We start from the raw sequence: 27,801 nt of genomic DNA, 5'->3' as shown, positions 1-27,801 counted from the left end.
ACAATGCATTAGATACTCTATAGGCAATGGCCCATTACATATGGATGCCGGAAAGGAGGCTCGAGGAAGGTTATTAATCAAATCAAAGCATGTAGTCACTCAGGAATATGGCACTGAGGTTAAGACTGTGTTCTTAGGAAGGTTGCTCTTTACCACTCCATAAGTCACTGCAGACAGACCTGAGTCAACTGGAGAGCTCTCTCCAACTTCCTAAACATTCCTAATGTCCTCATTTGGTGATACTGAACTTTCAACCGCTCTGGAAAAGGGAGGAACCACTGGACCTTGACGACTGTTCATCCACTTCCTTGGCTTTTTCATGGGAAGATGGGGGTCTGGTTCTAGGATGTCTCTGGGCTCTCCATCAGCTCTGGAGACCAGGAAGGAATCCTGGGGTGTTATGGACGTGGGGCAAAGTACCCAGCAGTACCTTCCACGGAGCACACACATTCCCGAGGCTGCTTGGCTGTCTGCCAACACCTGTCCCCTTCTCTCAGTCTGTCCCTTGGCTGGCATTTATGTTCTGCCCTCTTGACATGGCATCCTTTGGGAGGCCATCCTGCAAAACTCTCTCTCCCCAAAATTCCCAGGGCGCTCATTGCTTGCCCTATACCATTTGGCCTGTCAGAAAACACCATTTCATTCCCCAACCAGACCGTACTTCTCATTAAAGTGCAAAGATGTTCACTTTTTTTTTTTTTTAAAGATTTTATTTATTTATTTGACAGAGACACAGCGAGAGGGAACACAAGCAGGGGGAGTGTGAGAGGGAGAAGCAGGCTTCCCGCGGAGTGGGGAGCCCGATGCGGGGCTCGATCCCAGGACCCAGGGACCATGACCTGAGCCGAAGGCAGACGCTTAACGACTGAGCCACCCAGGCGCCCCAGATGTTCACTTTTTAATATTGTCTTCAAATCCATGTACTTCCAAATACCTGATTAATGATTATTGGTAAATATAACATGGCCTTTGAAAAAACTACTAAGTAAATATGTAGAAGACATATCACGGAAACCGTCGCAAAAGCAAAAGTAAATCATGGTGATGGTTATTTCAGTCCTGGCAGAGACTTCGAAGACAGGGACTCTTTTTTTTCCTTTTTCCTTTTTTTTTTTTTTTTTTTTGCCAGATAGCAAAATATCTGAAACCTCAGCCTCTCAGCCTCTTTGTCTTAATGTAATAATGGCCCAGGTTTTCAGAGAGAATCAATACCTTCTGCTCAGAATGGGTGAAAATAAAACAACGTACTTACTTGGAAGAGGAAGGAGTATTTTATGGATGTGAGGCAGGTGTCACAGGGAGTCCGTTCTATCTTCAGTCACTCTCTGCAGCACGTAATATCTGAAAATACAAAAAAAAGTGGCTATTGCTTTTTTACTTGACAAAAAGAGGCAGGCTGCTAAATACACATAGCAATAGGAAATAAGAATTCTTTTAAAAACTGGTGAATAAATTAAAAAACAGATAAACACGTAAGTACACCAAAATGTGCTGGTTCTTACATGTTTCATTTAGAAGCTAAGGGTTTTGCTCACTTCAACTATTTTTTTTAAGGAGACATTTGACCAGAAACAGCAATTATAGAGAAGGATATAAACATCAGGTTGTGAGAAGTCACATAAATAACGGCTTACAGGACATCATCTCATTTCCAGAACGGCTGCTCTGTGTATCCCAAGTCCAAGTCTACCCAAGGTGTGATAGGGTGTTAGCTTTTCAAAGGGCCCGGGGCCCATATGGTGCACAATCCCCATCGCAGAACTGGAAACAGGCCCACTCAGGTAAGGCCCTTGGCACAGACCAGTCAGCTGGCTAGGGCAGACTCCTGATAGCCATAGGAGCGGCCTTCCCCTGCACTGTCACACTCCCATGCCAGTAGTAATTCATTCATTCATTCATTCATTCATTCATTCATTCCCAAGTACTGACAGGAGCACTTTCTATGGACCAAGTTCTTTTCTAGGCTCTGGGGGTTAAGAAAAAAATCTCTGGCCTCAGAGTTTATGTTCTAGAGAGGGGAGACTAAATACAATGAGTGCTATCTCAGAATGGTCTTGCCACAATGGCGGCTGGAGACCTCTGAAGGCGGTGAGGGACCAAGCCATGGGTCAATTGGGGGAAACACACTGCAGGCCGAGGGGGCAGGGAGGACGGTGAGGCACAAAGAGCACCGGAGACTGGCAGGACGGGAGCAGGGGACACCTGGGGACACGGGAGTAGTGGCTAAGTCTGAGGCACTGGATGAACCGACCAATGGAGAGCACATGACAGGGAAGCTGATGAAACACAGAACTTTGGAGAATGTCTACTTAAAAGGAGGGCAGGAAAGAAGGAGATTGGGGAGAAACATTTCGAGGCAGGAGAAAAACCGAAGGGAGTGGTCTCCCAGAGGCCAGCAGGTCAGTGAGCTGCTAACTTGGGCCGTGGGCTCTGAAGGAGAATACCTCCAACACAGTGAGAAGGGGTGGTTGCTGCTATATGGCCGGTTGTGAAAAAGGGGGTATGGAAACCTGACTAGGGCAAAACGCTGCAGGATTCGGAGGGTTCTCTGATGGCGGGCTCCGAATATTGGAAATGCAGTATCTGTTTTCACGCAGACGTTTCACTGGTGGCAAGACTAATGCAAACACACGATCCTTAAGGTGGACTTTCACACCAAATTTAGGAAGATTTAAAATATGTCTAAATTCAATTAAATGTATAAGGAAAGCAGAGGCCTTAATCATAGTAGGGTTCAATGCCAGTGTTATTATCCAAGCCCCAATTTTACAAGCGTGTCTTTAAGAAGCATGTACAAAATAGATGATTTAAATAAAAGCATCAACAGGCATCCAATGGCAAATCATCACTGCTGGCAAGGCCAACAGGTCCAAAAATAATCACTAAATGACTGAGGAGTCCAACAGTAAGGAAAGTATTTGGTGATTCTTTTAAGATGAACTTTGAAACTACTGGATACGTTTAAATTACTGGAGACATTAAAAAATCTTTTTTAAATCCCATGCTATGTAAACCTATTAAAACAAAAATACTTCCATGCAACAGTCTGCTGTGTGTTCTGAAAAGGTTCAGCAGGAAGAAAAAAAAAATGATAGTTTATATTTATGACATTTATGATAGATAACAAATAAGACCACATAGTGGAACTGAAAGTCAACATGAGATATGGAACAGATCTGCGGCCCACACAACCCCTACTAGACATTAGCAGTAGTGGATACGGTGTAAGTTGAATGGCAATTAGAGAGTTCTGGATTGGGGACCTGATGCTACTATCTCTCTTCTGAAGGCTTCCCTCCCCACCCTTTCTGAAGAACTGGTCGCCCCTCCTTGGTATCGCCAAATTAAATGCCTCTGTTCTCTCTGTACCCCGTATTGTTATGCTTTATTATTCATTTCACTCTCTCTCTTCTTCCATAGGGCCACTTCTTACAGAGAGGGCTATGCATCTATCTTTCTCTCACTCATGCTTAGCACAGACCCTAGCACATGGTAGGTGCACAAAACTACAGAATAAAATAATGAGAGAGGAAAAAAAAGAAACACACTTAAATGAGAGGCCCCATGTCTCTTCAAATAGTTTTCCAACCCAGGCAAATTTTGGAGGGTCAATTCTGAGATGGTAATCAATTGCTAATGACATACGTCCCTCAATTCTCTTGGTATCACGGATGTCCGAGTATCCAGCCAGAAAGCCACCCATAGGTATTATACTGCAACCCTTACATCCAAGAGCATGCAGTGCACATCGCTCCTTCCTTTCTACAATTCTTTTCAGGCTGTGTTCAGCCCAGCTGCTTTGTGGCACATCATACTCTACACGGAATGACTTTGTTTTTAAACTGATTACCATTTTTCCTGCTGTGATTACGAGCCCCTGGGAGAAAAAGTTAGAAAGTACCACTTCGTGTTTTAATTTAAAAAATTATATATTCTAGTTCATGCTAATGGACTTATATTTGATTGACCAGGAATGTCATTCTCTCATCAGGAAAGAGCCACAGAATTACAAGGAGGGGAGAGAACAAAATTTTCAAGTGTCTAAGAAATTTACTTTTACAGTTTTATCTCAGAAATACATAAAGACTAAAAAAAAATAAAAAAATAAAAAAAAAAAGAAATAGATAAAGACTGCCCTGAATGTAGTTAAAAAAAAAAAGGAGCTGTGATTCATCTGAGGATAAAAGTGCAGATTCTGTTACTTTGCAGAAAGATAAATAACATTTTATTTAGTGCCATCTGAAAAATGCCCTTTTAGTATATGTTAAGAGGCCCTTTGGGATATCCTAGTACATTACACAATATCCACGCACATTTATATTTACATCACATTTTTAAGGAGTTCCTTCTAGACACACAAAGTCTTTCAAGATCCAGCCCACAAGAGTCAGCGTCACTTAGAACTATTTCCCATAGCTTCCTATTTCCCACAGCCTAATGGAGCTGTGTTCACAAAAGGAGGTTTCCAATGTTGCGGAGGAGGACAGCAATCATTTACTCTTAAGGCAGCCCACTTCTTGGAAATTCTGTAAGACCAAGGCCGTTTAGGAAGCATTTCAGGAGATGAAGAGGAGGAGAGGGAGAGACAGTCATGGAAATGCACCCGTTTATTCTTCCCCAACCGAGTGTCTGAGCCTGGCTGTTGGGTGCTGCTCTTTTGCACGCCTGCGGCAGGGAAGCATGTCAGGGGAAGAACGGAGGTCTGGAAGGGAAGCGTGGGGTTGGGGTGTGTGACGGGGAGCAAGAGCACTGTGGCAGACTGTGCCCTCTGCCACTGCAATGCAACCTTCTCCAGTCTGCACCAGGCGTGCCTGGTGTCAGCGGAGTCCACGCGGGAAGCAGGTGCTCTCAGGAGAGTGACCCTTCTCACATCCAACCCACCACACGTGGTGTCCTAACTCGCAGCCTGCCTATCGTCCTAGAGACCCTGCTTTACACTGAGCGCCTAGCAAACTTTGTCAGTTCAGATGATGCTCCCTTACAATAAAGGACCACCTCTCACAATATTCTTTAGTTTTTCTTAACACTGTTAGCTGAGAGAAAGAGGACATTAGATGATGTATTACACCTCGGGATAGACGAGGGAGGGGAATGCGGAGTGGGGCGGGGGGAGAAGCCCAGTTAAGTATGCTGAAGTTTTCCTTTGCCCAGGAATATACGGAACCCCTTCAACCAGATGAGCGCTTTAAATCAAAGCAGCTATTTTAACAAAATAGGTAAATGGCAATGTGTGGCTTTTCAGGAGCAGGGAAATAGTTCCTGACAGCCTTCAGCTATCAGCAGGGCTCTCCTCTGATAGCAGAGACGCATGGTGGCAGCCAGCCAGCCCTGTGACTGGTGAGTCAGTACACAAGTTTCTGTGGTCTCCCAGTCAGATACAGTAAGGACATCAATTTTTAAGTGTGAGGACTAAATGATAACAAGAGGGTTCTCCTGGTGTAAAACCACCCTATGGCGAAGGTACCCTGAGAAACAAAAACTCACATTGCGTTTGTTTGGGTGTCTTTCAGCTCAGCCGTGGCCATGTAGATATTTCTCCTCCAGAATAGACCATCTTTATTATAGAATTTAAGATCATTTATGGTCTGATTTGGAAAACAATCCAGGCAATCTGTTAACAGGAATTTTTAAATGCTGTCAAACCTTAGGTAAAGTGGTAAGAACCCCACCTTTCTGCGATTTCATTTCAACTCTGAAAGCAACGTCCCTGTTAAACAAAGCCCCGAGTGAAAAATCTCCCTTTGGCACGGCTGACTACACACCTATGTATATTTTTGGCAAAATAGGATATGCTAATATTCTCCATATTAAAAAAGCTTAATGAAAAACTACAAGCGGTGAAACAAAGAAAACCACCCAAAATGAAGGCTGCACACATCTTTGAAGAAACAATAGCACATTACTTCTGCTAAGATCCTGCGTCGACGCCAGGAGAATCGCTGCCCCGTCCTCATTAAAGTGTGTCTCACTGAACTCTCCTTGATTGCTCATTATTCAGGAGAGTACGGACTCAATACAAACAAAGTCAACCGGCTACTGAAACGCGCCTCCAAAGACACCTAAATGGATGCAACATCGGACTTTCCCAAACAGAAGAGCACCAATAAGCATCATTCCCCACTACATACACTCTTGAATCCAGGTCAAAACAATATTCCTTCATGAACAGGATAGCTGTTTATCAGCCGAGCCTTCTCCAGGAGAACATAATCATAGTCTGGGAACGCTGGAGTATGCATGATATTAACAAAAGCAAGATCAAATTAAACAGATGACAAGAGGAACACGCTTCATTTCATGCATGGCCCTGTTTTTCTTGCGAGAGAAAGCCTCAAAGTAATTACCGTGAACTGAAACTTCTTCACTGATCCCCGGCAGCCGGCAGCCGGTGGCTCTGATACAGGACAACAAAGACAGACACCTTCTCCCCGGTGCCCTCCTCCTTCTTTACCGTTACCAGCTGAGCACCTCCACCGTTGCGAGAACACAGAAGAGTATCTCTGTATCTATGTGTCCAATGCAGCATAAAGAGTACTGTGGAAACCTATCAAACTGGCGAGCAGCGATGTTAGCAACCAATGAGGAGAGGCTCATGCAGAATCCAGCACATGCTCTCTGAGGCGCAGGCCGTCACCAGCGCTTAGCAGGCTGCTAATCTAATTATAGCTAGTTTGCTAGCTCAGAGCTCTTGGAGCAAAGCACATGAGCAAATTAAATTTTCATAAATTAAACCCCAAAGACAAAATCATCTTGATTTCCTGTCATTTTGAAGATTAATGCATCACCTTATAAACTATAAGTGATTTTTAAAAGTGCATTCTTGTTTTTTTCTCCAATGCAGAGAAACAAAGAGTGGTTAGATCAATGTACTGTACTACCAGCTTACTTAAACTTAACAGATTCCGGCACTGAGATTTATTATTTATAAATACATTTATTATAAATAATAAATTACTATAAAATCTACACAAGCAAGATATTAAAATCTGAGTGCTATAAAATCCAAGCCTCACTTTATTTACCCTGGTTAGCCATTTGCCACTCATCTGTCCTAAAGTGCTAATTAATCTCTCAATATAGTTGCAAATACCATGCACATTTCCATCCATAGTGGAAAAGGGCTAATCAAGGTGTCAAAAGTCATAATCTTGACTACAGTGATGAATGATAATTCAGAGCTACAAGAGGTGGGGGAGGGATATCAGAAGTTATTATAAAAGCAAAAATTAAATAAATATGCCCACCTCAGAATTTAGTGGTAAAATTAGTTCTAGAAGCCCAAATCCTGTGAGAGGTGGTCTGATGCACAGGTACAAGACATGGACTGAACCATCAGTCTGGCTGGGTTTAAGTTCTGGATCAGCTATTTCCTACCTTTGTGACTGGGCAAGTGACTGGATTTCTCTGTGTCCCCGAGGCAATAATGGGAGACACCTTGCAGGACTACTGTCAATGAGCTATTAGCACCTAGCACGGGGCCGGGCACACAGTGAGTTCTAATCAAGCTATTATTAATAGCAGCAAGCTTTTTGCTACATCATATTGTCTACCTTCTTTTCCAGCATCACACTACTCTAAAAAAAAGTATCTAAACACTTCTCCACTGTAGAGTTTTGTGGGAAACACCATTTAGAATTAACAATGACAAGCTAATGGCAGACTCAATTCATCACAGAGAATCATTATTGGTGTTCACTCTAGTAACAAAAATTATTACACCTCCTTTTTGCCTAAGTAATTGCTACAATTTCACTTAACTCTACACGAACCAATCTTAAAGGGTATTTTCAGGAAATTATGGGCATATAATTGTATTTTGTTAATGATTTGCAATATAGCTTAGATGATAAGCATTTTAAAAGTGTTTTCTATGGGATATAAATTGGGGACAGTTGATAATGAGAAGTTTGATTCAATTTAAAATGACACATTTATGTGAGAAGGGGAGAGGAGAGAAGGCAGCTAGTCAAATGTAACTTTTTGTCCCTGCAGCCTATTTATGTATTTGTTCTCCCTTCAAGTCGTTTCTTTCTTCCCAGTATGTTTTACAAAATTAACAATCCCGGGGTGACATTAATCAAATCTGTTCACATGTTTAACTTTCCTTCAGTAATTCCCAGAAATCGGTATGTTTTACCAAGTTCTAATCCAATGATACTATGCAAACTTCTCATTTCTGTAGTTTTGTTTTGCTCTGATTTTCCTTTGAAAACCTTTATAGAAGGCTGACATTCTCAAAAGGCATTATGATTTGCTTTAAGGAACCAAATATCCCCAGGGATTAATCAGTAGCCATGGAAAAGGAATCCTGTCTACGGATCATTTTTCATCCTCAGTCTTTGTGTCCCACACCTGTTTGGGAAGTGAGCTAGTGAAAGGGACGGCATGGCCCATAAACTTCAAGGGAGAGCACAGCAACTCATGGTCCATAAACTCAAGAGTGAACACGTGTGGGGAAATGTATACAGAGACACAAACTCTGGGAAAATATGATGGAGACGAGTCTGCTAAAGAAAACGATTGCTCGGTGCACTACCTGGAAGCGTCGACCATCGAATTATCAAAGTGCAATCAGTATCATCAGGAGCTAAAACTCCAAGAGGAATTGGCTTCAGTGATTTGGCCTAAGGCACAGCTCCCCAGAGGCTGCCAGGATACAGACTAGTAACACTTCGAGGCGTTTATCTAGGAAACATCGAACAGCTCTGCCTTCCCCTTTATTTAACAGACTGCTAGCTCAAAAAAGGCACTTTAAAAAGCTGTTTGATTAATTTCTCTCATGCCTGTTTTGTATAAGCTTTAAACAGACCCCTTCTAAGAGACGGAAGCGACTGTCCTTTCTTTGGTCTTATCTTTCAACGTGTTTGGAACCAATATTTGTTTGAAACTGAGTAACAGTTAATTGGTAATCTTTCTGACTGCCACTCTGCTAGGTGAGCCTATGTATTTTTTTGACCTCAGGAATAAGCAGTTCTGTCTTTGAACTTTTGTCAACTCATCCCTGATTCTGAAAAATCATTCATTCCCTCAGTGAACAGTTTCTGGCACCTACTATGTGCAAGGACATTGCTGGACATTGAGAGCCAGAGTGTTCTGGTTCCTAATGGAGCTTCCAACCTAATGAGGGAGATAAACATTAAGTGACTCATTAACAAATGAGTAATCACGATGCGGCAAACTGCTGTGAAGTGGGGATGGACTGACTGGTCTGTGGCTGAAGGTTTCTGGAGGGAGTATGGGTGAGGGCCAAGAGTGTGTGAAGGTCCTGCAGAGGCTGGTGGGGCCCGAGGACAAAGGAAGGACAAGGAGACACAGCTGCAAACAGCATGCACCAAAGGAGGAAGAGAGTTTGGTTCAAACCCTCTGAAACTCTGACTGCCGATTCCTTTTCAGTTCTTTCTAGAGTAATAGGCTTCCATTATCTTCCAAGTCAAAAACCTTCACTTACCCTTCCTTGTACAAAGAACAAAAACATGTACATCTCATATTTGCTACACTGGGCGAGGAAGATCAGTCACTCACCACACACACCGTTTACCTCCCTGAATGGATTTCTTCAAGTTCTGTTCTGATTCTCTAACCTTGGAGAACGAGGAGAGGAAAGCCTATGTGTCAAGAATTTCCATGTGGAGGGGCACCTGGGTGGCTCAGTCGGTTAAGTTAAGCCTCTGCCTTCGGCCCAGGTCATAATCCCAGGGTCCTGGGATCGAGTCCCACATCGAGCTCCCTGCTCAGTGGGGAGCCTGCTTCTCCCTCTCCCTCTGCCCCTCACCTCGCTTGTGCTCTCTCTCTCAAATAAATAAAATCTTAAAAAAAAAAAAAGGAATTTTCATGTAGAGCTTTGTTAAAGTTTTCTTTTCTTGGAACAGAAAACAGGGTTCATTTACTAAAAATGATGCTGTTTAAGTCTATGGCTCTTAGATAACTTTAGACTGATCATAAGTATCTCAGTTTCAGTTGTTGGTCAAACTCCAACTTGCTCAAAGGGATCCCGGAGGGCTGTTTCTGCTCCAAGGAACAGGATCTGTGCATGGGGAGGGCTGCTCAAAAGCTGGACCTCCATGGCCGACGATTCTCCCACTTGGCTGACGGGGAGCCCCAGCCCAGCTCTACTCCCCCAGTTCTGCCAGTGGAGGGAGCAAGGACCAGCAGTCAAGCCACGGTCCAGGACGTCCCATGGATTCCAACCCATGTAGAGTATGGGTTACCAAGTGTCAGAACAGCCAACCTGGGATGGTGTGGCCCTGACCAGTAGCATTTCCATCGTGGGATGTCAAGCCACCAACCAACATGAAATCACTGGGCAGAGATGCTAACAATCAGCTCCCGCCAGACCATGTGAGGGGCTTTAGCATACCACTTACTTCCAACTTCAAGGAAAAGAAAAGCATGCCCAGGCTGTGAAAGTCTCCTCTGGCTGCAAGGGATAGGACAACTGGTAGAAAAGCGTATGAGTAGTTAGGAAGTATAGCGCTCCTTCCTTCTCTGTTCATAACACCCAACACTGACTGTTCATTCATTCGTTTTCTCTCCCCCCCTTCCTTCCTCTTCCTTTTCCTTTTCCCCTTCCTTCCTTCCATACTTCCATCCTTCCTTCTTTCCTTCCTAGAATGCAGCATACAAGGTGCTCGATGCAGGTGTAACATGGGCAGGCTGAGAAAGATGGAATGGGGCTGCTGGAAATTACCCCATCTGCTCCAAAGGCCACATGCAGCCCCCAGGCCCCTCTTCATTCAGATGCTTCGCATGCTGCCCTGTTTACCATGAAGCGACCCCACTGCGTCAATAGGGCCTCGGAGGTTCCTTTGTACATCAGCGCAGGCCACCATTGTGGGAGTCCGTTCTCAGGGCTACCTGGGAAGCCACGCACGGAGAAAGATGATTGCGTGTGGATGATCATCTTGCCAGGCCTCATAAGCAGACCACGCGAGGCTTCTCGGTGGACCTCCGTTTACAATCCAATTGCGCATCTTGTAGCATCTTCTCAAAGCCTTGCCTAGGCCATCATCATTTTCTTTTTTTCTTCTAATGATTCATATTTTATAGTATTGGTGAAGAGAGACAGAAGGGTAGGAAACAATGAGACAGCTAAGGAGTTACGAATTTGAGGGGCGGCTAGCTCAGGGGAGACTGTCATGGAGGCTTGCTCTGAATGGCCAGCAGTTGTGAGCATGGTAAGGCATGTCTGACACCCTCACACACACGGTGTCCATCTGTAAACTGAAGATCCAGCGCAGCCCAGACAACCTCATGGAGGGACTTCGCAGGCCCCTGAAGCGCATGTTTGGACAGTACAAGTCAATGGTACTTGACCACAGTTCTTGGACAGATCATTTCCCAGGGGCCCTCTCCCCCACTTTTCCTTGGGCCACGTTCCTGCTATACCCCCCTATATAACCCTATGAGACCCTACATGCTCTCAGCCTCTCTTAGAGTTTGCCACCCCGGCCCACCCAATGGACCACTGAGGTTAGGACTCTGGACTTTGAAATGGCTTAATCATAGGTCAATATTGCACTGGGATTAGCCCCGTCAGGCCTTAACCAGGAATGTAACTGGCCTCTTAGGCCTAGAGGTGAGAAGTCACTCGGTGGAAGAAGAGAACAAAGAATTTCTTAGGTATGGGACTAACCATCAAAAAAGTTGATACAGAGAAAATTTTCATCTGCTATGTCCCATACCCTCTGTATCCTTCTCCAACATTTAGCACCCTGACCCCAGGGTGCAAAAGTACCAAGTGCCTACAACCTTAGCAGACCTATGCCCAGCCCCCACACCTCCCCAAGTCCTAACACTAACGAGACAGTCCCTTGCCCTCCTACAGGAAAACAGAAAACTGGACTCCAACCCCTACTTATGCTAATTTTGCAGAAGTACACCAGACTCCTGCCCTGGAGGTGAGCTCTCGAACCTGTTGGAAGAATGGTAACCTCAACGTTCAGCATAATATGGCTCGAATTAAAATCCACAGAGGTGCTTCTGTGCAAGTCGACAGGGTTAAGAAGAGACCTGGGATATGGTCGTGCAAAAGGGACTTTCCCCCCCCAAACTGAGAAACTAAAGTTTTGAAATTTTGATGCAAAAAGCACACTTACATGCCTAATGAACATCAGATTAAGAAAATTCTTCATTAAGATGGTTTTATTTTGCATCTTAGGGTCCTAACTCACAAACACAATATTCTTAAGAAAGCATCTCTTTGATTCACCTGTTTTCTAGAGCAGCCCAGTTTTACCCAAATGATTGTTTCCTATTTATAAAGTCAAATAGTCAATGACAGGGAATTTTAAAAGTCTCTCATTGCACACAACTTCAAGCATTGCATAATAAAAGAACTTGGATATTCTTCAGAAATCAAACCTACCTTTCCTTCATTTATATTTACATACATCTACAAGTCAAACATGGGTTTATTCAGCCGATGAGGTAGAATGCACAAGGACATTTCATACATGGCTAAGGACATGTTAGTATCAGAACCCATATGTCCAAATGGCACTGGGCAGCAGAGAGCGTGGAATGAATGGGCATTCTGGCAATTAAAAATTAACATCACTAAGAAACTTCCTTTAACAACAACAAAACCATTGTGTGTATTAAGACATCAGTGGTTTATACCTTAACCAATAAGATTAATCCTTGGCATTCTGACTGGCAGCTTTTAAGAAATGGAAGTTTAGGGGCGCCTGGGTGGCTCAGTCGTTAAGCGTCTGCCTTCGGCTCAGGTCATGATCCCAGGGTCCAGGGATCGAGCCCCGCATCGGGCTCCCTACTCCGCGGGAAGCCTGCTTCTCCCTCTCCCACTCCCCCTGCTTGTGTTCCCTCTCTCGCTGTGTCTCTCTCTTCAAATAAATAAATAAAATCTTTAAAAAAAAAAAAAAAAAAGAAATGGAAGTTTAAGACAGAAGAGAGGGTTATTTGAGAATCTAAAATACTATGGTGACATTGCTTCATTAGTTCCAGAAATATATATTGAGCCCCTATTATGTGATCATGGAGAATATAGCCTCTCCCTTGGGAGAATTTACAGGTGAGGCAGACAGTAAGCTCCTGGGAGTTTTGCTCCCTGGAGGGGGTTACAGAATTCAGAAAGGGGAGCCCCAAACTAGGACTTGCTCAGGGACTCCAGACTCAATCTACTCCTATTTTGCTCTGTTTCTCACTAAAACCCACGTTTGTTCTTATACTCAAAATATTAGTCACCCCGTGGGTGTAATAATCTTATATATGCCATATGTTATATATATAATGATAAATTATACAAATATAGCACATATAACATAAATGTAATATATATAATCTTATATAAAATAATATAATAAGCTATGAATTAGCTTGCATTAATAGTCCTGAGCTTATTCCCTTCTTTCTGTTCTCAAATCATACCATGTTTTATGGATATTGATAGGCATCTTCTAGGATGTGAAAGTGTTTACCTTATCAATAATCTCTGTTCTACCAAAAGGGCTCAGAATTGGACTTTTTTTCTACTGGCCATGGATAATTCCTATAAACCTTTAAATTACAATAAATGGACTAACATCCTAAATTGTAGCTTTGTCTCCTAAAGTGGAATGCCTAAACATTTCAGATTTCAGTTAAATGACATTTCCTATAATTATAAATAGTTCTGTATAGCATCAGCACCAGTGCTTGAGTGTATCTCTACAATTATTGTCCAAAATCAAGGCATATCATCTTGCATGAGTAATGCATGCTGCTATTTTAAGCAAAAGCTTCATGGAAGAACTTCAGCTATGCGTGGTATGAATGCTCATAATTATGTTTTAACATTACTAACTTTGAACGATTACTTTCATCCAAACAAATATGTAACTACAAAACAGAATTTGTTATGAAATTCATCTAAGGTCTTTCTGAAACTTTTCAAGTTAGTAGGAGCCAAAGGATAGGTGTCTTCAAAGGGGTCATATCAAAACTTTGGAAGTTATATCCTCCTCTCTTTGGAAGAAATTATGTTGCTAGAACAACATCATCCCATTATATTTTATCCCAATCTAGCTACTTTCCAGCTGGCAACCTTGGGTAAATTATTTACTTCTTCATGCTTGAATTTTCTCATCTATAACATGAGGATGATGATATTATGTGGGTTAAATGAGTTAACACATACAGAAAGCATGTAGAGAGTATCTAGCATTTTGTAAACATTATCTAAACTTCCTCACACTTCGCTGATTGCAAAATTAAACATCCAGGCCAAATTATATTAATGGTATTTGAAAAACAGACCCTCTCTTAGAAAAATAAGTATATAATATAAATATATAATTATCATGCCCTGAGCACAACCTAGATGGGAAATGTTATATTGTTAAGAGCTTGTTAATAACATCTAGAAATTCTGAAACTTAAATAAGCATGGATTTTTTTTTCTGGGGCAACATGGGAAAAAACATCTTGAAAATTTTACAAATGTGTATACCTTTACCCATGGCCATTCACTTTGGGAAAATCATTCTAAGGATCATGTGCATAAAATAAATTAGAAATAATTGAGGATATATGCAAAAAATATATAGTCATGGTATTTGTCACATCACTGTATCCCTTATAGAGCAAAAAAGAAAGAAAGGAAATCACATTCAACAACAGCCAACTGGTTACATAACTTATGGTGTATAAATAAAATTAATGGAACATTATAGTTATTAAAAAGTGATATTTTAGAATATTTATTAAATTTATATAAATTTATTAAATGAGAATGTAAGCTAAATATTGAGAGTCATAAATCAACATATATTATGATTCCATTTTGTTAAAATTACCTCTTTGTGTATGTATACATATATGTCTGAATATATACAGAGAAAAAGTCTAGGAGCAAATCCCACAACGTGAATAGTTTTTATCTCTGCATGGTTGACTTGTCTGAATTTTTAAATTTTTCTACTGTGCTATTACTAACATTGAACATAAATTGCTTATTAAAACTTTGTGGGTTTTCCTACTCCAACCCAAAGAAAAGAAAAACCTGTGGATAGCAAGTTTTTAGTGAGTCTAGCCCCTCTAATGTCTCAGGCTTGGAGATTCTTACTGTCCTATGTCTTGGTCAACAGACCTAGCCTACAGCCAGTCTTCATGGTGCAACTTCGCTTTGCTAGCCAGCACGTAAGTAACCAGCTAGTAAGTGGCAGCCTCAGCAAACATGATTTTGATGAGCTAATCATTCCCAGCCATAAGTCAAACCATTAGAGTGGGAATCAAGAGTTCAGCCTGGATTGTCAATTTGCTGATTAGACATTAGGGCCAGCTTCTGCTGGCAAAGTGTAAGTCCTTATTGCTAAGTGCAGCTCAGATACTCCTTGCCTTACTTATTTGGATAATTCTCTCCTTTTATCTAAAAGCATTCTTACACACCTGGAAGACATGGCCAGGTTCAAACATCTGGAAAGAAGCCAGGAAATTTAAGTGATGAAGGAAATGGAAAATAATTTCTTTGGATATAAAGTTAGGAACATTAGCATGCTTCAAGATCGACTATGACCGAGCAGAAGTGCCCTTTCTTCCTTTCTGTTGTAGGCTCGAGTGGCTGGTATCGAGATGGGCAAGTTCATGAAATGCTACTCTGGACACAAAGCAGTCATCACGAAGAACATTGATGATGGCACCTCAGACCATCCCTACAGCCGTGCTCTGGTGCTGGAATCGACCGCTATTCCCGCAAAGTGACAGCTGCCATGGGCAAGAAGAAAATTGCCAAGAGGTCAAAGATCAAGTCTTTTGTGAAAGTTTATAATTACAATCACCTCATGCCCACAAGGTACTCTGTGGATATCCCCTCGGACAAGACTGTTGTCAACAAGGATGTCTTCAGAGACCCTGCTCTTAAACGAAAGGCCCGACGAGAGGCCAAGCTCAAGTTCAAGGAGAGGTACAAGACCGGCAAGAACAAGTGGTTCTTCCAGAAGCTGCGGTTTTAGATTTGTTTGGTTTCAGTCATTAAAAATACCAAAAAAAAAAAAAACCAAACAAAAAAAGATTGACTATGACCTTGGCAGGTTTCTGAAGCTTTATGGATTGTTACTACTACAGTCGGAATCGAGTTTAAAATAAGGTGAAGCAAAACAATCACCTTAAAAAATCTTGTGAACCCTAGCTCAGAATCATTAATAGATAATGGTTCGATGGTTTTGTCAGAAAGATATTTCCATTTACCTGTGTATATCTTAAAGGCAATTTTATTATATCCAGGGATCAATTTTTTTAAGTGCCACAATAGAAATTAATGTGCAAGTGGGAACTGTTTAACAGAAATTTGCCTTGAAGCAACGTAAGCTCTGCTCCATCTATACCATTAAATGTGTAATTACCTGAAAACCAAGACTTTTTTTTTTTCCTACTGAAAATAATCACTCCCCCCTCCCAGTTTCTTTCTTGCATGTTAAGTTTTTCATACCTGGTGACTAGTTTCTGTATCTGGATTTCCTATATTTCTCCTGTTCCTATTTTCATATGTAGACATTCTTTTCCATGGTTTCTTTAACAGCCAAGAAACAATTTTTCTCATGGAATCCTGTTAAAGGCAGTGACAATAATTATGGGACCCTTTTCATTTAACTAGTGTTCTTCTCCTGGAGCGCTTACCGCTCGTGATTTTAAGGGGAAAAATAATGTGTCCTTGAAGAATGAGAAAGAAGTTATTCAAAGAGAAAGAATCCTCTGCAAATAAGAACATTTGACTAGTTTCTAAATAAACAAGAAAATCTGTGTTACTTACTGAAGGTTCTTTCTTGGGTTATCACTTTATGCTTTAAGTCCACAATAAAGAGAAAAGTTACTCCTCCAAACATGACTGAGCAGTTTGTAAATCTCTAGTGATATCTGAAAATCATTTCTGCGGATGTGGGTGCTCTCTCTGTAGGGAGCGTTTTCTAATCATGTGTATCAGGGAGAACGAGCACAGGAAAAGATAAGCTTCGGTGCATATTACTTCTTTCATATGTATGTTATTAACTTTGAGACTGAAGTGATTTGAAGGACATTAATTCACCTTAAAGAAACTTTCTTGGGCTTCTCTTTTGCTTTATTTTCAAAGTCAGGTTACAAGCTAATTTAAATTTCAAGTATTTGATTACATTCCTCTTGAATTGACTGCTCATGATCTTTGCCAAATCAGTGCTCCCATTCAGGGAGAAGCTATTTTAATTCTACTGCAGGCAGGTCTTCTAATGAAGAGGAGAGTTTAAATTCTTCCTACATGGAATAGCACATGATGAATGTTTTTTATCATAAAGTCTGAGTCAAACCTACACAAGTGGTTTGCGTACTAAATTATATAGAAGGCTTTTAAATTAACATCACAGAAATGTTCTGTAATAGGAATAAATGGCATAAAGTACCTAACAGATTAGTGGAAAAGCACTATAGGAGCCCAGAGGGCAGCAACAGAAACTGCCCACCCCATACCTTGATGGTATTTGGCACATGTTATAGGCTAAAGAAGCATTTGCAGTTTTAATCATCTTCCTCCAAAAGGTAGGCATAATTTTTGCATTTGTTTTTAATGTTAAGAACATATCCAATTTGAATATGTGATATGAGTCAATGACTGGCTTTAAAAAGATAGTACCTGGTGTTTCGTTATCTTGAGGGTGAGTTGCAGGTGCAGGAGCTGGTTCTTAGTTAATTTCATTTTGCCTACAATGAGCACAGCTTATCCACACAAAAGAGTGTATCCTGGGTTTTTGGATGAAGTAATTAGAAATTCCTAAAGGTCTTGATTCTCCATCAGTAGTGATGGATGGTCCAGTAGATGAAAATCAATACTCCAACTTTTTTAGACGCTCCAGGTGAGAGAATCAGGGCTCTGTATAGAAGGGCCAGAGCCTCCTAACTCAAACCCCAACCTAGGATAGGACAAGGGAGGAAGCACAGAGAAGGAAGATCTTTTTTTGATTTGTAATTACTACTTTTCTTAATTTCCTCATTTTCGGCAAAGGAACTCATGCAGAATTTCTTCTATTATTGTTTCCTTTGGAAAAACAACTTAATCTCTGTCCTTCCAAAAGATGCCCAAAGATATGTACCTTTTGGAAAGGATGTATTTTACAGGGAAAAAATACTCCATTGACAACCAAGAAGGAGCAATACTAAAGCACTGTCATTTCAAACACTGGTTGGACTCAGTTGTGTGAAATTAATTGGAATTTCAATTAGCCTATCTTCCTTTTTGCTATACTAGTTTTGTGCTGTTCTGTAGTCTGTGTTCACTCAGGCCTTCATACATACTTCTTTTCAGCATTATTCTCTGACCTAAATTGCAGTGAAATGGAATGTATTACACCAAATTTTTCATATCTGAATAAACCAAAGTCATCCAACTGCAAAACACATTCCACCTGCAAAATTCCATGTCAAGTATTAGTGATGTTTCACATTTTGTGGAAGTGTGTCCCACTGTGAGGAACCTGCATGCTGGGTCATCTGTGCTTCCACTGATAAGAAAGGGTCCTCCTCCTGGAGAAAGACCATAAGCTGTTGCATAAAGACAATGAAATTCCAATACAGTGGCATTAATAAGAATAAACTGCTAGATTAACGAACCAGAAGAGTCTAGAAATATATCCACAAATACACAACTGATTTTGGACAAAGGAACTCAGACAATTCAATGGAGAATGAAAAGTATTTTCAATAAATGATGATGGAACAGTGGGATAGTCATTTAGAAAAATAGTAAAAGTTGACCCCTACCTCACACCAAAATGATCAACTCGAGATAGATCACAGACCTACAAGTTAAAATCTAAAAGTGTAAAGCTTCCAGAAAAAACAGATGAGAATTATTTCTGCAACCTTGAAGTAAGTTAAAATTTCCCAGAGTCACCAAAAACACCCAAAGAAACAACTGACAAACTGTTCTTTAAGAAATTAAAAACCTCTGCCCGTCAAGTGATGCTGTCAAGAAAAGGACAAACACTAAATGGGAGAAAATAGATCTAATATATATATCTGAAAAAAACCTTTTAGACAGAAAAAATAAAGGGCTACACATCAATAACAAAAAGACCAACAATCCAACTTTTAAAAAGGGAAAAGGACTTCGATAGACACTTTGTAAGAGAAGATACACAAGAGATGTGTTAATAAGCACATGAGGAGGTACTCAGCATTAGTCGTGAGGGAGATACAAATTTAAACCCAGTAAGACACTAGTTCATAGCCACTCAAATCACTAAAAATAAAAAGACAATACCAAATGTCGGCAAAGATGCGGAATAACTGGAACTTTTACACATGCTAATGGGAAAGTCTAAAGTCAATCAAACATTTGGCCTCTGACCCAGCAATTCCACTCAGGGGTATTATCCAAGATACAGGAAAACATACGTACACAAAAAGACTTGTTCAGTGATGTTTGCAGCAATTTTATTCCAAATGCCCAACTGGAAACAAGCCAAATATCCATTAAAAGAAGGCCAGAGAAAAAGCAACCGCACTATATACCCACCATGGGATACTACTCAGCAATAAAAGGAACCAGCCATTGAGACAACAACACGGATGAATCTGGAAGACATCATATCGAATGAAAGGAACCAGCACAAAGGGTATTTACTGTGATTCGTTTATATACATTTAAAAACAGATAAAACTAATTTATGGGGATAGAAATCAGAACAATGATCTCTTCTGCAGTGGAAAAGGGGAAATTGCCAAATGGCAAGAGAGAATTTGCTGGGGTGATGGAAATGGTCTACATTTTTATTAGGGTGGTTCTATGAGAGTATATGTTTGTTAGACCTTCTTATCAAACTGTACACTTAAGATCTATAAATCTTACCTCAAAAAAATCCCATACTGTATGAAAGAAACGCTATTAGTCTCACTACAAAGTTTTAAAGGTCTTATTACTGATTTGACATCTTATTTAAAAACTATTTTTATTTTAAATTCTTCTGAACTTTCCAACCTCTTATTTATACGTAGTATGCCATGCATATATAAAGAAGAAATGATGACTCAGTCTCACATGAATTCATGTAAGTTATAGTTTACTCATTTGAATGTCATGTTGCACCTTTATGTTTAGATTACTCTATCAGGACCTGAGAATTTTTTTTCTATTTATAGGTCCTGGGAAAGCTTATTTTCAACAGTTAACCGCTGTTAGCACCCATTTAAAACACCTCTCTTGTAAGTTATTGTTGCCTCTTCTGCTTTTACCTGACCATTTTTTCTTTTATTTGCCTCATGTTTGTAATGAAGCAGTTTTCTGGAAGAAATTAAAACGTATTTTATAGGAACATACTATACCCATTTGCCTTTTTTTCTGACTTGTAGGTCACAGAAACAAACTCATAGTTAAGCATCTCGAGGTCCTAGGAGGCTTTAAGACAGTCTTGGGCTTGAATATCTATCTATTCCTTACGAGTTCCGCGGATTTAGGTAAAATTACTGAATTTCTTTATGCCTCAGTTTCTTCTTAAATAAAAACAACTGTATGAATAACTATTGCACAACTGTGAGAGGGGAAAGGAGAGAGGGAAAGGTGGGGGCTGGCTCCCTGAAGCTAATAAGGGGGTGTACCATCTGTAGAAAATTAAAAAAAAAAAAAACAGCCAAGCCACATGCAGACAATTCCAAGACTTATCAGTGGTAAACTGCCTGTCCCCAGTGACAATGCAAATGAAGTCAAAGCACTACCGTCTGCCCACCTGTGAGGATGAAGGGAACCAGCAGGAGAAGATGGGGATGAGTCTTCCATTCAGTTCTGGCCCAGGAACAGCTAACCTTCACTGAATACTTTCTCTGTGCCTGGCCCAGTGAGGAAACACGTTCATCACTTCACCCTTGCCACAGTTCTACGAAGCAGATACTAACTACCGTCACCACTTCATAGTTCAGGAACTGAGAGGTCTGTAACCTCGAGGCTGCCATCGGGGACCGGTCGAAGGAGGGGCGCACGGGCAGTGGACCCTGCCACGCGCCTTTGCCGCCAGAAAACCACACTACTGCTTCTGAGCCTCTGAGCCTTCCCGGGGGCTTCTAAAGGTGACTGGGAAAGGAGTGGGACGGGTCCGCCAAGGGCGTCTCTCGATTGAAAACCCCCGTCGTCTTGGAGAATTTGGATCCTCAAGCTTGATTCACAATGGCCTAAGAAGTCATAACAATTAGGAGGGCAGAGCCTCCAATTAGACTCCTTAGGAACATAAACTAGTTTCATTTCCCAGTATCCAGGAAATGGAGAAGAGCAGCCTTGCCAAAAACACTGCGTGTAGCTGTCTCGGTGTGCTCTGTGTGTGTGTGTGTGTGTGTGTGTGTCCAGCAAGCCCAGCATGACCTCACCCATGCCAGCATCATGCACGCAAGGGGCCCTGACCCGATTTCCCTCCTGGGGGCTGAGGACCCCTAAGCCGGCCCAGTGCCCTCAGTAACGAGAGCAACCATCTACTGCAGGGGCCAGCACAGGAGAGCAGAGCCCTTCAGGCAGCCCGTAACCAGCCGAGCGTGACTGCCCCTCAGCTACAGTGTGGATGTGGCTATCAATCAAGCAGTAATTGGATTTTGCCACATTTAACGCAATCCCTCTGCTGCCCTCATTTACCAGGCCTGATGGGTAAGAAAGGCAGAGCGTTCCCACTGAAAACAGACTTCTTCACTTTTGAGCCTGCCTTAGCCCTCAAAGCCCAAGACAGCCACGGAGAGAACGTTCTCTCTCAGGGTCCAACGCGTCTGACAATATCCTGCAATTACACTGGTGATGGGGATGGAAAGGGCATGGGGAGAGAGGGGGGGTCTGTCCTTATCATACTGGAACACACATTCACAACCAAAAGCCTATGGAAAATAGAACAGCAGTTCAAAGAAACTAGGCATTAGAAAGAAAATGTAATTAACCTACCAGAAAAGCATCGAAATCTTCACGGACGCGCACACACACAGAAACCTATGCAAACTAAGCTCTCATCTGATTTCAGTCAAAGCAAATTCAGCCTTCACTTTGGGCTATAAACATGTCAAACTGGTGGCTTATAAGGGAGACCTCGGGCGACACGTGAATTATGCCTTCACAAAGATTTTAATTCTAAATGTTATCGAGCCCTGTGAAAATGCAACCTAATACATAGGTTACATAGAACGGCCAATGTCCTCTTTTAGTATGACCCGAAATGTTTTTTATTTTACATTTCCGCACATTATGCTTAAGTTAAATACATTTAGATAACCTGTGGAAATGGAAGTGGTAGTAGAAAACCAAACAACATTGAATTTTTATTTATTCTCAACCATTGGCTCTTTTCCCAATGGACTCTTCCTGACAACTTTAGTTTTTTATTTTTTTTAAAGATTTTATTTATTTATTTGACAGAGAGAGATACAGCGAGAGAGGGAACACAAGCAGGGGGAGTGGGAGAGGGAGAAGCAGGCTTCCCGCCGAGCAGGGAGCCCGATGAGGGGCTCGATCCCAGGAGTCTGGGACCATGACCCGAGCGGAGGCAGAGGCTTAACCGACTGAGCCACCCAGGCGCCCCTCTTCCTGACAACTTTAAAAAGCTGGAGATAACAAGGATTCCAAAATTATGTAAGGGCTGAAAATTTTTAGCTTAAAAAACGTTAGATATTTTAGACCACCGTCGGCAAACTTTTTTGTAAAGGGTCAGATAGTATTTTAGGCTCTACAAGTCACACAGTTTTTGTCATGACTTCTCAACTCCCCGCCTACAGCATGCAACAGCTGCAGTCAACACGTAAACGGATGATCGTGGCTGTGTTCCAGTAAAACTTTATTTACAAAACCTGACAGTGGGCTGGATGTGGTCCATGGGCCATCATTTGTCAACCTCTGACCTAGACTGGACTAAAAGCAGCATGGAATCTGGTCTTTTATATTGGAAACTGCTGCTTCAGAGCAAAACAGATCTATAAATAAGCAATCCCTTGTACCAAGTGTATAATGTTAGATGTGGCAAGTGTTTCTCGAGTTTCTGGAAGTTGCTAATTTTTATCAAGAAGCAGAAGACTTGAGGGTGTTTATCCTTTCTTGCACACAACACATTAGCAGGTGTTAATGCTGATCACAGCTGGAAACAGAGCATGTCCTATGTGACTCAAGATGGCTAGAGAAAGGGCGCCTGGGTGGCTCAGTTGGTTAAGCGACTGCCTTCGGCTCAGGTCATGATCCTGGAGTCCCTGGATCGAGTCCCGCATCGGGCTCCCTGCTCGGCGGGGAGTCTGCTTCTCCCTCTCCCATTCCCCCTTCTTGTGCTCTTTCTCTCTCTCACTCTCTCTCTCAAATAAATAAATAAAATCTTTAAAAAAAAAAAAAAAAAGATGGCTAGAGAAAGTGTTCTTACAAGGGAAGGCTTCATTTGACCAGGATTGGATCTCCACAGGCCCAAAGCACCTTAAAAAATAAATAAGTAACTAAAAGTCACCACTGTTACTTAAGAGCACAACTGATTCACTCAACTTGAAAAGGGCAATGAAAATGCTGTGCTCTGAAAGCACACAAAACACTAAGGGAGTAGGGAAAAGCATCATGATGTATTCTTCTCAAATGACACAAAAGAATTTGTGTCCACAGGTTTAAAGAAAATTAATTAAGATGTAATCTTTAGATCAGGAATGGTTAACTATTTAAATGCCAAAAGGGAATATAACCGGAAATGAAAAATAAAATAAAAAAAAGATGCCGCACAGGGGTGGGAGAAGGGGGTTGCCAATGAAGTTGGAGGTGAACAAAGATCCTGAGCTGTGAAGTCAGGTCTGAGCAAGTGCTCAGGGCGGGTAGGAAGGACAGGAATGCTGGACTTCTAACCCCATAAATCAGGATGTGTACATTCAAACATGGCTGCTCTCTGACCCCACTGCTCACTGTCCCAGGTGACAGAGGCCAGCACAGTGTCCTCATTCCAGAAGGTCAACCAGTTGAAACCCAAACTCGCAAAGTTTGCCGCTCGAGCCCTTTCTGAAGCAAGAGAGGGCATGAAAAACTATCTCAGTTCCCAAAGATTTTATATCACCACCTGCGTGACTCTTTATTAAAAAGGTACTACTTTGACAATGTAGCAATTCGATACTAAATAGCCCATCCGATAATATGATGGAAAATGGAGAAAGGAAGAAAAGAAGAGAAAGTGCTACAGGGTAATTGTTAATTAGGAAGATTTAGGAATAAGTATGTAACTAGCCTGAAAAAGAAATTTACATAAATAAATATGTAACCAGCCTGAAAAAGAAATGTATGAAATTTATAAACTTCATAAAATAAGGGAAGGGAAATAAGGATTATTTATATAAAAGCAGATGTATCCACAGGTAGAGGTCTTTTGCTTGTGAGGTGCGTGGCTCTCCCGATTCCCAGCAACTCCAAAGAGGCTTGAGCTACATACACCAGCCCTGGGGCTCTCGGTAAATGCAGATTACACAGGGGTCCAGAGACTACTCTTTCCCCTCCTCTCAACTGCCCTGCTCTTTGGAGTCTCAATCTTTCCCTATCTGCTAAAGTCCCAGAGGGTACCCTCCTATTTTTTTCTATCAGTTTAGTTGTGTCTAACTGAAGACATATAGCAAATAGGGACGCCTGGGTGACTCAATCTGTTAAGTGTCCAACTCATGGTTTCAGTTCAGGTGGTGATCTCAAGGTCATAAGATTGAGCCCCGCATCAGGCTCCACGCTGGGCATGGAGCCTGCTTAAGATTCTCTCTTTCCTCCTCCCTCTGCTCCTTCCTACTCGTGCTCGCTCGCTTTCTCTCTCTCTCTAAAAAAAAAGCAAACTATACCAGCAAGCCATGGGTCTTCTGTAAACCCCACCTTGAAAAGCCACACTGATTGCTTATCCATTCTTTGGTAGTGAAGCTGAGGTCTAGAATAAGATATACGAACGTTCTGCTTGCTCTTGTTCAGCTGGGGTTGGAAGGAAGCCTAGGTTTACACATCTATTTGCCCTCAGGAAGAAGAGATCTGCTCCTAGGTAGTGCTAGAATCTTCCCAGCACGAGGTCGCAACAGGGTTTCATATCCAGCTTCACTTCCCTACTCACCAGGGTCCAACAGATAATACCATATATTGAAAGCAAACAGAAAAATGTTAAGAGTGAGTTGAAGTTCTGGAGAAGAACAGAAAAAACATTTTATCAGAGATAAATCAGTTGAAAATGTCACTGGAGCACCAACACTTTGGCCTTCAATCTTTTTCTTGCCTATCTACACTGACTGTCTTAGGGTCCTCATGCCTTAGATCCCACATATGTGCTAACTACTTCTCCGTGTATAGGTTCGGTCCATCTTCCCTCTGGAATTCCAGACTGGTACATCCAGCGGTAATTCAGTTCTCCCTTTGCCTATCATCATCAGCTCATACCTAAGGGGCCCAAAGCTGAGCTCCCAAACCCCGCTCCTGCTCCTATCCCCATCCTGCTCTTCTCAATCAATGGCAGCATCTTCCTTCCAGGGGGCTTGGCCAGAAACCCTGGAGTCACCCTTTATGCTCCTCTATCACACTACGCAACCAAGATGTCATTAAATCCCATACACTCAATTTCAAAATATTTCCTGAACCTGACCTTTCCTCACCACCCCCATACAGCTGGACCTTGGCCCAAGATGCTAAACCCATGCTATGAGTTACTGCAAGTGTCTTACTGGTCTCGTGCAGTCTCAGCACTGTTGCCAGGGAGACCTTGTTAAGATGAATGTCAGACTCTGTCACCTCTTGGTCCATACCCCTCTAATGACTTTCCATCACCTTCGGGCAACAGACAAAACCCTAACAGCCTAATGGCCCTTTCCACTCTGGCTCCAAACACTCTCTGACCTCACTTCTGATAGCATGGGGCCCCCCTCCACCCCATCAATGCTGCTCCCTCTGCCGGGGGCCCTTTCCCACAGAAACCTATATGACTGGCTCATACTCTGCCAGGTACAGGCTTGACTCAAGTATCCCCTCCTAGTCAGGCCTTCCGTGGCCCCCTCTCTGTCTCAGTTCTTTGTCACTGTGTCACAGATTACCACAAACTCTGTGACTTAAAACAGCACCCAGATAACATTTCCCAGTATCTGTAAAGGCCCAGGCGTGGTTTACCTAAGTCTTTGGCTCCAGGTCTCACAAGGCTGCCATCAAGTTGTCCTCTGGGCTGCTTTCCTTTAGGAGCTTGGGGTTCTCCTTTGAGTTCCTGTGGCTGTTGACAAAATCCAGTCCCTGGGGCTGCAGGACTGAGGTCTCGGGGTTTCTGCTGGCTGTGGGCGGGGGCCACTCTCATCCACTAGTTGAGGCAGCTCCCAGTTCCCTGCCCCATGGCCTTCTCACAGCTCACCTCCTCACAGCCAACAGGAGAATCTGACCAGCGCAGGAGAATCTCTACCCCAGTCTGCTGAGATGCGGGCTTATATAACGTAATCAAAGCCACAGCAGCGAGAACCCCTTCACCATGCTCTATTGGCCCCACCACTCAATACAAGGGTCACCCTAGAGCCCTGCCTAGCACACCCTCTAAAATGCTACTGCCTCATCCCACAACACACACATCTCTCCCTCCCAATCCTTGAGTGTCCTGAATGCTAATTTTTACCACTTGAAATAACAAATATTTTATATATTTATCTTCTGCATTTCTGCTCCATCTCTCAAGGGCAGAGCTCACTGTCTGGTTTTGTTTCCTACTATAGCCCCAGCTATAGAAGAACAGGCTCAGACAATAAATATTTATGGGATGAATAAATGATTTCCTCTGTAGGTTTGCTTTAAAACTGTCAGCATGTCAGCATCTCCGGTTCCGCCGCTACCCTGCAAATGGCCACGTCCTCTTTGTCCTGTGCTTGCATTGCGACTTTTAGTCACAAAAGATGAAGCTAAATGCTCTCCTTCTCATGGTACAAAGCTCTGTAGTTTGAGTTTATTTATAGTTTTATCAGCCAACGATGTGGCAAGAACTCCACATTGAATAGTTGCAAAACCAGCATTTTTATACTTGTGTGAAAACAGCTATGTTCACTGTCTGGTTCCCAGGCTCAGAGATGGCTTTTAGGTTTGTTTGTATCTTAAAAATTCTTCAGTCGAAAAATGAATGGAGGGAATAGCCAAACTCCCTTTGAATACTGACTCTGAGAAAACCAGGAGTATGTGATTTAAACAGAGAAGTATGGTATTCAGAAGCAACACCTATCACTACAGTAGTAAATGTGACAGATCCATTATCCATCTCATTTAAGGGGAATGTTGCTTTTTTTTTTTTTGCAAGGGGTAGTAGGGCAACAGGCAAAGCCAAATGCTATAAATGTGAAACACAACTCCATGTTAAATACACATAGGGTACTGGGAATCCTTTCTACCCCCTATGCCTCTGGTTAGCAAAGTGGGATGAAAAGAAAAATGTATAGGCACTTAAAGTAATACTTATAAACCCAACTGCAACAGCAAGTTAATAACAAATTGATCATTTACCTGACATGCAGCCTGAAAAACACTTATCCATGGTCTCCACTGAAATTAACCAAATTCTACTCAGGTTGATCACAGATCATACAAAGCAGTGTCATTTTTTCTCTTTTATCTTGTTTAAGCTTCCTCCACTCTTGTTTATTTTACTAGCAGCATTACTATTAAAGTAACTCAAGGAACGTAATTAATTTCTAGATCTCCCTTGCCACTGATAAATAATCATTCGCTTCTGAATTCCTGGCTGGTTCCTGCTATGGCTTCTCTCCTCTAACCATAATACAATTTCCAGGCTAACCTGCCAAAAACAGTGATCCTGGCAAGTCATTCCTCTGGTCATGAACTGAGGGCGGCTCCCTCTGGTCTGCCTTGTCAAGTTCATAGCCTTCCCCATA

General features: G+C 42.0%; 1 protein-coding gene and 1 pseudogene across 9 annotated transcripts in view; one reads left to right on the top strand and one right to left on the bottom strand.

The window, feature by feature from the left end:
* Window positions 1-27,801, bottom strand: part of FAM110B (family with sequence similarity 110 member B) — a 147,163-nt gene that overhangs the window by 60,058 nt on the left and 59,304 nt on the right. For 3 of the 8 annotated variants that reach the window (XM_035011189.1, XM_035011188.1, XM_035011190.1), the window contains one exon: window positions 1,253-1,341. The gene's annotated coding sequence lies outside the window, so the exon portion shown is untranslated. Of the gene's footprint in view, window positions 1-1,248; window positions 1,342-5,484; window positions 5,612-6,344; window positions 6,540-20,684; window positions 21,090-27,801 lie in introns of those variants that run through there. The other 5 variants (XM_035011194.1, XM_035011191.1, XM_035011195.1 and 2 more) reach the window with 5 other exon arrangements.
* LOC118014843 lies at window positions 15,553-15,982 on the top strand (annotated as a pseudogene). Its single transcript, XR_004680390.1, has one exon. The product of XR_004680390.1 is annotated as a 60S ribosomal protein L27-like (transcript).

Source organism: Mirounga leonina, unplaced genomic scaffold (genome assembly GCF_011800145.1).
Source record: "Mirounga leonina isolate KUSES-001 unplaced genomic scaffold, KU_Mleo_1.0 Mir_165, whole genome shotgun sequence".
NCBI classification, from domain to species: Eukaryota; Metazoa; Chordata; class Mammalia; order Carnivora; family Phocidae; genus Mirounga; species Mirounga leonina.
This window is presented reverse-complemented; position numbering and strand designations above follow the sequence as displayed.